Below are 13,250 nucleotides of genomic sequence, written 5' to 3'. Positions count from 1 at the left end.
GTATCTGCCTCTGCTCCCATCAATCACTGGATGAAGGCTTTAGGATGGCATACAAGGTCAATCTCATTATCGGGGGGGGGGGGAGGGCATGTAAGGCAGCCTCTCCACTATTGCTTAGATTGCTAGTTGGTATCATCCTTGTAGTTCTCTGGAAATCTCATTAGTGCCAGATCTCTCTTCATGCCCATAATGACTCCCTCTATTACGTATCTCTTATCCTGCTCTCCTCTATTCTTTCCCTGACTCAACCTTCCTGCTCCCCCATGTCCTCCTCTCCCCTTCACTTCTCCCCCTCACTTTTTCCCAGCTCCCTGTTCCCTATGTTCCCAGTCCACTCAGGAGATCCTGTAGGGAAGACATTTTCAATTTCAGAAGAATATTCAGAGCATCTGAGAAGTTAAGGAACTTGATCAAGTTGCAGGGCTAGTTCAAAGTGCTAACAGTGCCTCTTAAAGTGCTTGGGAAAGTGACTGATAGCACGGGGCAATACCAAAGACTCTGTTTAGAAATGTGAACCAAGGCTGGCCAGGATACTTTTTACACCTGGTGTAAATTATGTTCATCAGAGATTATTGAAAAAATTACCAATGAAGAACCAATGCCAAACTTGACACTAAGAGGTACAAATTTAAAATCCAATTGGGGAATGCAAGTTAATTAGTGCCAATTAATTTACTACTCTGGGTCTTTGATTATTAGTCTTAATAGGATAAAGAAAACAATAATGTTTCAAGAAGAAATATGATGGATCTAAATGTCTCAACAAACATGGAATGAAGGTCAACATTGTGGTCTGCCTTGTTGCTACCTTCTGATAACATAAAGAAAGCTACATCATGGGGGACTCTGAACATAGAAGTACTTGCAAGATAAAGTGAGAACAGCTATGGGGAGGTGGAAAGACACAAATGGGAAAGTGGTGGGCATGGGGAACACAGTGAGCCAAGTACAAATGTGAAAGTGTGATGAAGAAACCTGTTGTCATAATTGCCTACTGAAACTATGGAAGAGTAGAAAGCACAGAGAACCTGAAAAAAGTAAAAGGGGGAGGAGAGAGAGAAGACAGGGATAAAAAGAGGGATAGGGAAAGAGATTGGGGAATGGAGGGGAAGTGAAAATACACAAGATAAGGAAAGGCATTATGTCTGTTCAAAAGCCAGGCAAGTGTATCAGAGAATTGAGAAGTACTAGGTGCTGGGGGTGGATGTGTGAGCTGAGCAGGAGTCAGAAGAAGGTCACAGAGTCGGTGGAGGGATTGACACACAGAAAAAAAGTAGGAGATGACAAGACCTTAGTGAGATTAATAATAATAATAATAATGATAATAATAATTTTAAAATATCAGGGGAGTTTTATGAGCATCCTAATGCAGTAGCTTTACCCAAATGCAATAATTAGAATATTGGAAAATAGGAGTAATCTATATAGATGCTAAGGTACGTTCAGACACAAGAAGACAGCTAAAATTTAACTAGAAGTGAACTAGGTATCCTTAGCAGAAACAATATATGACCGTGGCCATCCACAAGAACTGAAAAAAGTCTTAAAGTATTCCATATTTTTATGTACACATGCATTTTGTAACTCATGTGTGCTTCAGAAATAACTGAACCACCTTTTAAGAACTTATCTGTCTGTTGCTATAATGTTCCTTTACTTGAGAAATCCTCTGAGATGCATTTGAACTCTGTTATACCCTTGATGTCAATAAAATCACAAGTCAATATGCTCTAAAAGTGGATAATGGGTTTAAATTATAAATTTGCCCTATTTACTATATTATAAAAATGAAGAATGAGAAAGCTAGATTTTATAATAGATGTTTCTTTTGAGATGTCCAAAAAAAATACCTTAGGTGGGCTAGTTTAGGTGTCACTTATAAATGTGGTACAGTGGGTTAGATCCTTAGCTCCTTTGCTCTATTTCATCTGTACCATGTCAATCTCACCCAGTATAAAATGCAGTTTAAATGAAAGCAATTGAGATAATTAGGTCTCAAGACACTTCTGCAAGAAATGTCCCAGAAAGCCACCAATGACCTGGAAAGTAAACGGACAGCATGGTTTGAGAGGACATGGAGTTGTGTCAGCATGAAACATCTGTAAGGGACCAAAACCAGGCTTGTGCTTCCCTGTACTAAGTTTGTTTCTGGCAGAAAGGCATTTAAAAGAAACGAAACACATTCTTACATACTACAAGAAACTGTAATCGCAATTGAAACATGTAATCTTAGCAAGCATAGAAAACAAGAATTAGAAATGAGAGACTAATAACACAATACTTTGAGCAACACCAAGATGGTGAGACTAGCAGTGCTCTCCTGTGCACCAAGCGGGAAGCATGCACACCCACATTGCATATTCTACAGTGTCACAGAAACACCCTGGAACAACCATTCTCTGTAACACAAAAAAATAAAAGACCCAGACTGATATTGGGGCTCAAACTTCAAGATGAAGATCAGAAAAGCAAAACAGTTGGTTACTAGTTCTTACTCTACCTCAGACAAAATCCCAGACTGCTGTGCTCTCCTCAGCCTGGCTGAAGAATCCTGACACTTCATTGTCTTCCTGTCTTCAGTGTGGCTGGAGAACGAATGCCAGCTCTGAGAACTCCATAATTATGGGATTAAAGATGTATAATCCCAGGTGCATGAGCTCTGTTACTCTTCATTCTTGTATAGCACATGGTGGCCTTGAACTAACAGAGATCCATCTACCTCTTAATCCTGAGTACTGGGATTAAAGTTGTGTACCACCACTGCCTGATCTCTATTTCTTAAGGCTGACTTGGCTTTCTGAATCCGCAGGGAATCTTCAATAAATCATAAATAATGTATCATGACAATTCTCTGCAGACACTGCCAGAAGGACAATGTGGAAATGTATGACAATGAGCAGATTTGCACTTTATAATCCGAAGGAGAGAGATCAGGGCTAATACTTAAGAACTCCAGGATAAATTATGCAAAATGAAACTGGGCCTCTTCTACCAGAAGTCAGATTGGATCTTGCAAAACTCAAGATAGTTTTCTAAGAAGGTGTGCAAGAACACTTGGAACAAGAATGTTTACATAAAATCCTTACCTTGAAGTGATAGCCTCTGATGTGAAAGCAAGAGAAGTGAAGCCTCTGGGAGGTAATAATCACAGTCACAAAGCCCCTATCAGTGATATTAGTGCCCTTATATTATACATTCTACAGTTATCAGGGTGATTTTTCTCTCTTGAGCATGTAAAATCACCATAGGAATTATCTGTCTGCAACCCAGAAGAGTACCCATCCCAGATCTGCTGACACTCAGAACTCCTCTAGAAGTTCGACTGGCCACTAACCAGTCTCTAAATTATAAAAACTAAATTTCTGTTGCTTATTTGTCATCTGTTGCTAGAAGGTCTGAAACTTAGCAAAACGTGCTTGCAGATATCTTATGTGTTAACCCCATCTATTAAAAAAAGGCTAGAAGTATCCCTAAGATCTACTTAAATAAGAACATATTTTAGTCTGTATGGAACAGAATTCTCTTTATCAATACACCTCAGAGAAGGCTGTGCTTTGGCATGGATGCCACAGATAAACTCACATAAATAAAGCTATCCAAGTTCAAGAAGACCACAGCACACGCCTCCATTGTCCCCAGGTGACTCACACCAAGTAACTAAGCAGACACTGACAGAAACCTCGAGCTCTCGATGGTACCTATTAGCACCATCAGAGCAACACACTCCCGAATTATGTGGACCTGTGCGTATTGGAGTGTGTGTATGTGTGTGTGTGTGTGTGTGTGTGTGTGTGTGTGTGTGCATGCATGCATGCACACAGTATACTACACACATACACACAATGTAGACATACACATTATACTACACACACACACACACACACACACACACACGTGCACCCACACACACAGCATTGTCTTCTCTATTGTTAGATGAGTAAAGAGAACTTAGCTCCCAGTCTCACTTTGCAACATGGGCTAGAAATAACATGGCGAATAGCTATTCTGGTGCACTGATACAATCTATGAGATTAGACAATGCTACAGGGAGAATTTGAAGAATCATCCAGACATCTCTCCCAATAGCATTTTTAAGAACACAGAAGTTTTCCCAATCAATTTTCCCCAAAGTTTCTCTGTGCCAGCCTTCATATGTTGTCCTTGTGGATCACTGTAGGACAGATTGAGTTGTCATGTCGGTTGGATTAATTGAAATATTGTTTCATCTCTCTAATTCTTCTGTAATGCATACTTACAGAGTATATATAATTCTTTAATGTGTGGCTATTAGGTTTGAGAGGAAGTGGTTGGACTTTTAGCATATCTGTGTAGGTACCCTATGCTTGAATCATAGAAATAACTGCTGATATTTTAATTCAGGGACTTAAATTCTAATTAAAATTAAATAGGGCACATTTCTTCATGTAATCACAATATCCCCAATTATAAGTCCTACTGAACAGTGTTATTTTTATATACTGATTATTTAGAAATTACCTAGTTGAGCTAAAATTGTCATTATATTTTTAATATGTTATTTTTATTATTATCCCTGAAGTGCTTTGAAGTGGGTTCATATTATAAACCCATTTTTCTGCTGAGAGGATTGATGTACAAAGATGCTGGATAACTCACCAAGAATCATACATCTGGGACTAAATTAAATTATCAAAAATAACTTTCAAAGAACAAAAGGTTACATCAACAAAACGGCATTAACAGATTATAAAGAACAAAAGATAGCATAAACAGAATACTACCTCTTCTACCCTGATGGTTTCACTCTTTAAAATCTTTTTAAAAAATGTAAAAGTAATACTAAATGTTATGGTAATAAAAGTGGAATATATAGGTGTAAATTAGAATGTTTCATAGAAAAGATACAGAAAGTAAAAAAAAATATAGAACTACCATTTCGTTGAATTATCAAAACTCCCCATTGAACCACTTTGATCTTAAAAGAGAAATGACATGAAAACCAAGATTTATATTATCCCAGTTAGGTAAGTGCCAGTCTTGAAGGGCACTTTTGTAGTTCCTGTGGTGACCCTTACCCAGGAGAGCAGCTCTCTGGGAAAATGCACTTGCAGAGTCTGACTTCCGATGTCCGTCAGGATGCTCTCCAGCTATGCAGACTCTGCCATTCCTGGAGAGGTGAGTCTCACCTGGTGCACACACACTATCAAAATGGGCAGCATCAGCAAACAACAGATATGTCACAACTGCCCTTTCTGTCAACCACTCATCTTACCTTGAGGTCTTTGTTTTTTCCCCCGCTTATCATTTACTTAAGATCCCCCCCCCCCTGTCTGAGGGCTGTTCTCCCCTGCTGACTCTGTTTACCTGGTTTGGATCTAGAATACAGATGTAACCCCAAGGATGGAAGTTGAAAAACTTGGCCATGCATTAAAACACCATGGAAATCTTACTAAATAATAAATAAATACATAGATATTTTTAAATTATTTTAAGAAAAAGCATCTGTGCACTCTAATTCCAAAGCTTCTAGTTCAGTCTAGCAAATTGCCAGTGATACAGAAGCTGCCTGCTAGTCTGGGAATCACACTTGGAAAACAACTGCCCTAAGGCTTAGTCTTCCATTTTTATTTTGTTGTTTCTTTTATTGTCTGATGAACTCTTCAGAGACCCGACTTACTCTAGTGATTTTAGTCTTTCACAGGCAGCCCTTAAAGCCACAGGTGTAGCCCTACACACTTGCTAAAGCTCCTTATCTGGCACCTAACTTCCATCTTCATGAGGCCACTACTCCATTGCCTTGCAGATAGTTTATCAAGCCTAGCACATGAGCTTTCCTCACAAGAACAAGCCATCCCTCTGGCTTTTCTCTTGCTTGCCTCTTGAGGGGGACTCATCATTTTGCACTTGTCCAGGCTTGACACCAGGACACTGTTCCTCTTCCCTTGTTTCCCGAAAGTTCTGTGTCCCTTGACTGCCCTGTGCTGTCTTATTGGAAGTATTCATTACTTCACACCTGGACTCACATAATCACTTTTTATCCTCCTGCCCCAAACACTGTCTCCACACACATACTACTGTCAGCTTAATCTCCTCAAATGCAGCTTTATAAACTTGGACAGTTTCCCATTGTCTATGCCAAAGCTTTGCATTAATATGGGCCGTGAATGGATTACAGGTGTGCTAGTATATCCATTTCCTAAGCTATGGGGACAACAAACTGGGCTGGAGACAGCTGAGCCTAAACAGCCAGAGCCCGAGGCAGTCACAGCACAGCAGCGTATCTCTTTCTTCTTGAACACAGAAGTGTGGGTATACATTGTAGAGCTTGGGAAACAATATACCATGATCAGATTAATGGAGGTACAAACACTAGGGGAAATACATAGCTATGGGTATTTGCGTGATGGTGTAGAATTGAGGAAGGAATAACTGATTGCTCCATGGCCCCTGACTAACCACCATCCCTTGCTTGATTTCTTCAAAATTGATTGTTAAAATATCTTTTATACTGACTATAACCAGGATAGACCAAAACTCGTGTAAGCTCTTCAAATACACAGAACAGGTCACGAGATAGTCTTTCAATGCAATGAGTGATTTCATGCTTCCGAGTGTGTCCCTTAGGAGTGTGTCCCCGGCTTTTGAGGAGACAGTGCACAACTATGTGGGTTGTATCTAGCTTGCAGAAAACCTGCAGCACACTGACAGAAATACAAATAATTGCTACCAACTGATAAGCATTTCCGTATCTGTCCACCGCAGGTGACTATTGCCCTGTGAATAAAGACCGGGTTTTTGCACATTCATAAGTTCATTTCAGAGTCCCTAATTATGAATGTCACTTTTATTTCTCCGTTGATCTTGCTGATTAATTACCAACTTAAACAATTTTTGATGCATATTCATCCTACATGTGCAAAACAAGATGGTGTAATTTTAAAATAATTATTAAATTTGTACTTTGATGCCCTCCTCTTTTATCTCCTGCCTACCCCTGTCAACTCCCCTCTTCCCTACTTTTGTGTCTTTATTTTGTGATATGGCCCACTAAGTTTAACCACAGCAAGTCTGTGTGTCTATTGGTTTGGAGCTTGGTGGGATACCAAGTGTGTACACGACTGATGATAATGACTGCCGCAGCCCAGGTCCATCAACAGACAGTGGTCCCAGCGGATGCCTCCCCATCCCTAATTGACTGCTGGCAGATCCAGTCTTACAAGGGCCCAGGGAAGGCAGTCACATCTACTGTGAGATCAAGATTGCCGGGCACGTACTGAAGAGAGCGTTTAATGACCCTTCTGCTCTTCATCTATTTCCTCCATCCTTTCTGATCCCCTCTTCCAGGATGCTCCCTGAACTTCACAAGGGGTGACAAAAATGTCTTATTCAGAGCTGAGCAGTCATCTGCCACTTTTTTTTCAGAACTTTGGGCAGCCACAAGTCTCAACTTCCACCACCGCTCACTGGGACACTCCTCTGATTAAAACCAAGCATTTGGCTATGGATATAAAATAGATATTTATAAGGCAATTTGATGGTGTGACAATTTAGCCAAACAACAGTAGTAAGTTTTCCCTTACGGCCTTCCCCAGGGTGGACTTCTGGCTGGGTTTACAGTATCAGGTATAAACCCCTTCATGCTGCCTGTCTCCCCACCCTCTTCTTCTGCCACAACTTGCCCATGACAATCACAGTCACACAAAATGTTTAGGGGAGCAGGTGAGTGATACTCAATCAGCCTTCTATAACCTCTTGGATGCTGATAGGGGGCATAGTTCCTTTCTAAGAGAGACCACAAAACTCTCTTTTTTATACAATGGTTGGAGTGGAGGCTTTAGGTTTAGATTTCCTGTGGCAGGAAATGGCTGAAACTCCTGCGACATACGTAGTTTAGCTTGAAATTATCATGTATTCTAGAAGACATAAATTGTACAAGATAAAAATAAAATACTTGATTAACCAATAAACCTCAAGACAAAAATCATACAAAACCCTCTTCTCTTGAGGCATTTACTGCAATTCCACTTTGTATCTATAAATTCCTAATCTCCTTTCTTACTAACTGGCTTTGATTGTCATTGTTGTTGTTTTTAAATTTTACTTATATTATGACCTAAAAGGAATCTGAGCACAGTTAACAAGTGACTTCATGTGGCTGTTTACTTGTAAGCCAATTTGGTCCCCTGTAAACACTATGAAAACGCAGGTGCATGCAGACAATACGTACCCACGTGTTCATATATATAAAGGTGTTTCTTCAGAGGCACCAAAGATTTTGTGCCACTTGTCAGCTATGAATTCAAATGTTGATTCGATTCCTATTTTGCACACCATTAAGCAATCTTTAATCAAAATGTGTCATTTGAAAGGCAGGGCTTTACCTAGATCGAGGCAGAAAACTTACATGAGAAGACACAGAGTCTTCTGATTTATAATTAAGCAAGCTTAGCAGGCGTCAACAGTACTCTTAAAATCGTTACCCAAATGTCACAACTGTAAGTGAAAGTTTATCTTTAAAATGTAAGACAATAGTTAATATAACTAAGACAATGGCTAGTCGTTTTTAGTATTTAACATAGTAAGCTTACCTACATTTTGAATGCTGCTGCTAACTGGGATTGTATCTCTTGTGATTTTTATTTTGTTTTAACAACACAAATCATACATCTATCAATTATACATTAAGAATGTTTACTGAATAGCTGACCTGAGCTAGTGGGAACTCACTAACTCTGGAATGACAGCTGGGGAGCTACGCCCTCTGAATGTGGGTAACAGTTGTGTGGCTTGGGCAGTCTGTGGGGCCATTGACAGTGGAATCAGGATTTATACCTGGTGCTTGAACTGGCCTTTTGGAGCCCACGTCTCTTTGAAGGGATACCTTTCTCAGCCTAGATGTAGGGAAAAGGGCTTTGGTCCAGTTTCAAAGTGCTGTGCCAGACTTTGTTGACTCCTCATGGAAAGCCTTACCCTCTCTGAGGAGTGGATGGGGGAATAAGGTGGGGTGAAAGAAAGGAAAGCAGGAGGAGAGGGAAGGGAGTGGAAACTGGGATTGGTATATAAACTGGCAAAAGATTGTTTTAAAATAAAAAATATTAAAACTGGAAAATATATTGGAAAAAAGAGAGAATGTCTCTGAAACCAGCTATGGTGGTGCACACTCACAGGATAAGCTCAAGAGGTGACAACAGAAGGATCAGGAAATTAAGACCAACCTGAGAACATTTCTGGAAAAGTAAGCTGAACCAGCTCATCTAATTAACAGACTATGGTGTGCACTACTTAGAGGAATTTTGATTAACATAAAGCCCTTTCATCCCCTACTATTTTGCTATTCACAGATATTATAAAATAAAATAAAATTTTAGTTAATTTTAGAAGTTGTTTGACTAGGAAATCATTATCAAAATTTGTATATCCAGTGTTAAAGTTCACAGATTATTGAAACCTACATGTTATACCTCTTATGAATGCTGTTTTAAGTAAACAAATAGCCTTTTAAATTTTATGAAACATTTAATAGACCAAAAATACCATTTGATATGTCCTAATAAATTAACAGTACTGCCATTTATAAGGAGTATGCACTTTTTGAACATCTTTATCATTGAAATACTCACGTTTATGTACACACACACATTATAGCCTTGTCAAAAAATAAAACCAAAAATAAAAATCCTTCGACAAATTCCCCTGAAATGTACAGCCTGTATTGATCCAGGTGGTGTCACAGAAAAGTATTCATCACTTTTTCTTTAAATTCTTGGGATCATCCTTATTCCAATACTTTTTTTCCTTATTCTAATTCTTAAAGCTACATCACAGCATGGAGTCCCAAAGACAACCCTTTGTGAAGGGACAAGTGCCAGGGCCTCTGGGATGGGCAGAAGCCTCCCTCTTCTTGTCCACTCCAAGTCCGTAAGGAGATCTGCTTAGAGCTTGCATCCCCATCAGTCTGACCCAAGTGTCCTTGGGCACATCTGCATATGAGCAAATCCACAGAAGAATCAAAAACACTGGGTTTGCACGCCCAACTCTTCTGCTTTTACTTTACCTTTCCAGGCTTCAAACTTGTGTCCTAGTTATCGCTGTCCCAGGGCTAGATCCTCCAAAGACCGAATGCTAGTCCCTGTCTGAGAATCTCGACAATGGTTTCTTTAATGTTCTTTTGGAACAGTTAGCCTGTGAGATTCCAAAGACTCGCAAACATTTCAGTCTACTACCAGCGCTCTTGGTTACCCTTTAGAACTCAACAATATGACCCTGTGGCTGAAGACATTGCATACTGCAGTCATAGAACATGGAGAAATGAAGGTGATGCTCATATGGACATTTCATCTGTACTGGTGACGTTTCTATAATACTGGAAGACGGTATGCACACTATGGTAGCTGAAAAGAAATCATCAGTCTTACACAGTCGTGAACTCTGTGAGTTACAATAATTACTGACTTGGCAAGACATGCCCACGAGTGCAGCAGCAGTGGCATGAACGTTATAGGAGCAAATCACCACTTTCTGGCTGGATTTAAGGCCCACTCCACATGATGAAACCCACACCTGGCACTGATATTGAACCAATAACTTATGGCTAGGAAGGTCATGGGCCCTAGGGGGAAAACCTACTGCTATTTTCTTCTAAATGTACACAGCAATAAAATAAATTCCAATGGCATATCACTATACCCAACTGATAACCACTGGGAGAAGGTAAGTAACTTTTCTTTAAGAGTGTAGCCCCTGGTAGTGGGAAGCCACATACTCAAAAGTGTATTTCAGCACAAGTGGTCTCTATGAGTTTTAAGAGACTGAGAGAGAGACAGAATGCCAGATGGGAAGGCAAGTGCAAGCAGCCTTGGTGGAATTGGAGGGGGGGCATGAATATGATCAAAACACATTGTACAAAATTGTCAAAAAACTAATTTTAAAAAGAGAAAAATAAATGAAATGAAAGCATGAGCTATTAGAGTATTAAGTACAGAAAAAAAAGTTTGCTTATATGAATGAATGTCCTTTGTTGTTGCTGTTGACCTAAATCACCATCTAAGATAAAAATTTAAATAGGTGGGGTTTTCTTTGTATCCAATGATCATAGGGAATGTCTTTCTACCTGGGTAATTATCTCCATGCCCTTAGGAACTGAATTGCCTAGAGTAAATGGACAGGAGGGGGTGTGGAGAAGGGTTAGGCCATAATGAAGCAGAAGTAAATAAAGCATAGCAGTATAAAAGTGAGGAGCAAAGTTAACTTGGAGTTGTCAGGCAGAGTCAGCATGAGAAACCAGAAGGCGTTACGACTTGGCAGGTTGACAGATTTGGTACCCATGGAGTCTACATGAAACCCTGCCTGAATCTGCCTTTCCCCATCAAACCATCAGGCATCAGAAAAGGTGCAATGAAGAAACACAGAAAGGAAATTTGGGGGGTCACACATGAATGCCAGTGGTGCTGTAAAGTCTGGGGCATGACATTGCTGGGAGACCCAGAGTCTTCTTGTGCTAAGTCCCCAAAGCACTAAGGAGGGCCTTTCTTATCTTTATTAGCACCAATATGCCTATCACCACCACCACCACCACCACCACCACCATGTAGGGAGCAAGTGAAGGTCGGAGTGAGTGAAGACCTGAGTGAGTGTATATTGTTACACATGAGTAGGCCGTGTTAAGGACCAAGGCCTCCAACCCATGGAAAATTGTCAAGTCCTTCTTCTGTTCCAAGTACCAATGAATACCAATAATTGACCAGTGTGTGCAAAAGCCAGCAACTGCAGCTTCCTCTTCCCAGGTGTATACAGCCTAAGAGTGTTCCCCTACAGAGACCTCCAACCAAGACTAGTAAACGTGGCCCCATGTCCTGTACATAATAAACACACTGGGGCTGCTCATCAAAGTGCACACAGCCCACCTAACCACAGCTTTCTGGACTAATGTCTGTGCGTTCTTTCTTCATTCCCTTGCCAGCCCAGTCAGGTTGCCAGGACCCATCCGGTACAAGTTGAGGTACCCCCATGTTCGCCAGCCATGTGGTCAGCTCCACCAGCGAAGAGCCCATGACCATTCAAATCATCAGAACTCATGTCCATGACAGGGAATGGGGTTGGGGTTCTGCATGTCTCCCACTTTTGACTCTGTCATTGTGGATCTGTACAAGCCCGCTAATTTAAAGGTGGACCCCCTCCTCAAAAATTTGCCGTTTTCTCTAAAGTGACGATTTGGTAGATGCCTGCTGAGGGACAAGCTTGTTTTCTTTCCCATAAAGTGTTAGTCATTGACTCCCTAAGTAAAATTTTCTTATAGATTAAAAGGGCATGTTCAGATTCAACTCAAGTAACTGTTCACAGAGAGATACAGGAAAAGAATAGAACATTTAACAAAGCGCCACACCATGTTGAAATGAGAAAGCAAAGAGCAACTCTCTGGTTTTTGTGACCCCTAATGTGCTAATTTGGATTCATAGGCAATATCATATTTTCTATTCTGTTGTCGCTTCGTTTCGTTCGTTTTCATGATGGAACCAAAACAATACCTAAAAGCAAAGCTTCTGGAAAAACAATTTGATTTTCCCTGTCACGTAGCATTCCTCACACTTGACCTTGGCTTCATGCCTGGCCTTGCATTTCGGAGCTGGGCCTCTACAAACATCCTTCTTTACAACAGTTCTGTCCTAGGGGATATCCACAGAGGACCTCGTGGTTCTTGTAGTTTTCACAAAGGACCACTGTGATTCTTTTTGATCTCTTGGTAATTTTCTTCTTGCACATGGCATCTCTCACTTTTCAGGGATAGTGGTAAATTCCAGCCACCAGGGCATGGCTGTAAGGGCTATCTGAGGTGCCATCATCAATGTTCTTCATGATGATGTCTTTGTGTTCAGAGTAGCATCCAGCCAGGGCCTGCAACACTTTCCTGAGTTTCATGTACTTGCCCATATTGACAGCAAACAGCAAGTACCCCACTGGGAAAGGAAATTCCTCTCTATAGCTTGGAGAAGGCATGGTTTTCTCCTTGAAAACCAGAGCATTTATTCAGATCGTTCCTGAATTAAGTCAAAAAGAAATTCCTGTATTTTAACCTAAGGGGGAAAAACGCCTTCCTTGTCACACTCTAATCATACACCTGTGACAACAACAACGTCACCCCATTTCTTCTTGCAACACAAAGTACACATCTTCTCAGCTGAATGTTCCCATCTGGGCTGAGTCATCTGGCAGAAGTCACAGCTTGTGGTTGCCAACAGGTTGACATAGCCTAGCACAGCCTGGGCTGGCAGCGC

At 40.6% G+C, this 13,250-nt stretch overlaps 1 pseudogene; it reads right to left on the bottom strand.

Moving 5' to 3' along the window:
* Positions 1 to 12,503: 12,503 nt before the first annotated feature.
* LOC101831163 lies at positions 12,504 to 12,906 on the bottom strand (annotated as a pseudogene).
* Positions 12,907 to 13,250: the final 344 nt, after the last annotated feature.

This window comes from Mesocricetus auratus, unplaced genomic scaffold (genome assembly GCF_017639785.1).
Source record: "Mesocricetus auratus isolate SY011 unplaced genomic scaffold, BCM_Maur_2.0 Super-Scaffold_100009, whole genome shotgun sequence".
NCBI classification, from domain to species: Eukaryota; Metazoa; Chordata; class Mammalia; order Rodentia; family Cricetidae; genus Mesocricetus; species Mesocricetus auratus.
The sequence above is the reverse complement of the archived record's forward strand: the minus strand, read 5'-3'. Positions and strand labels throughout refer to the sequence as shown.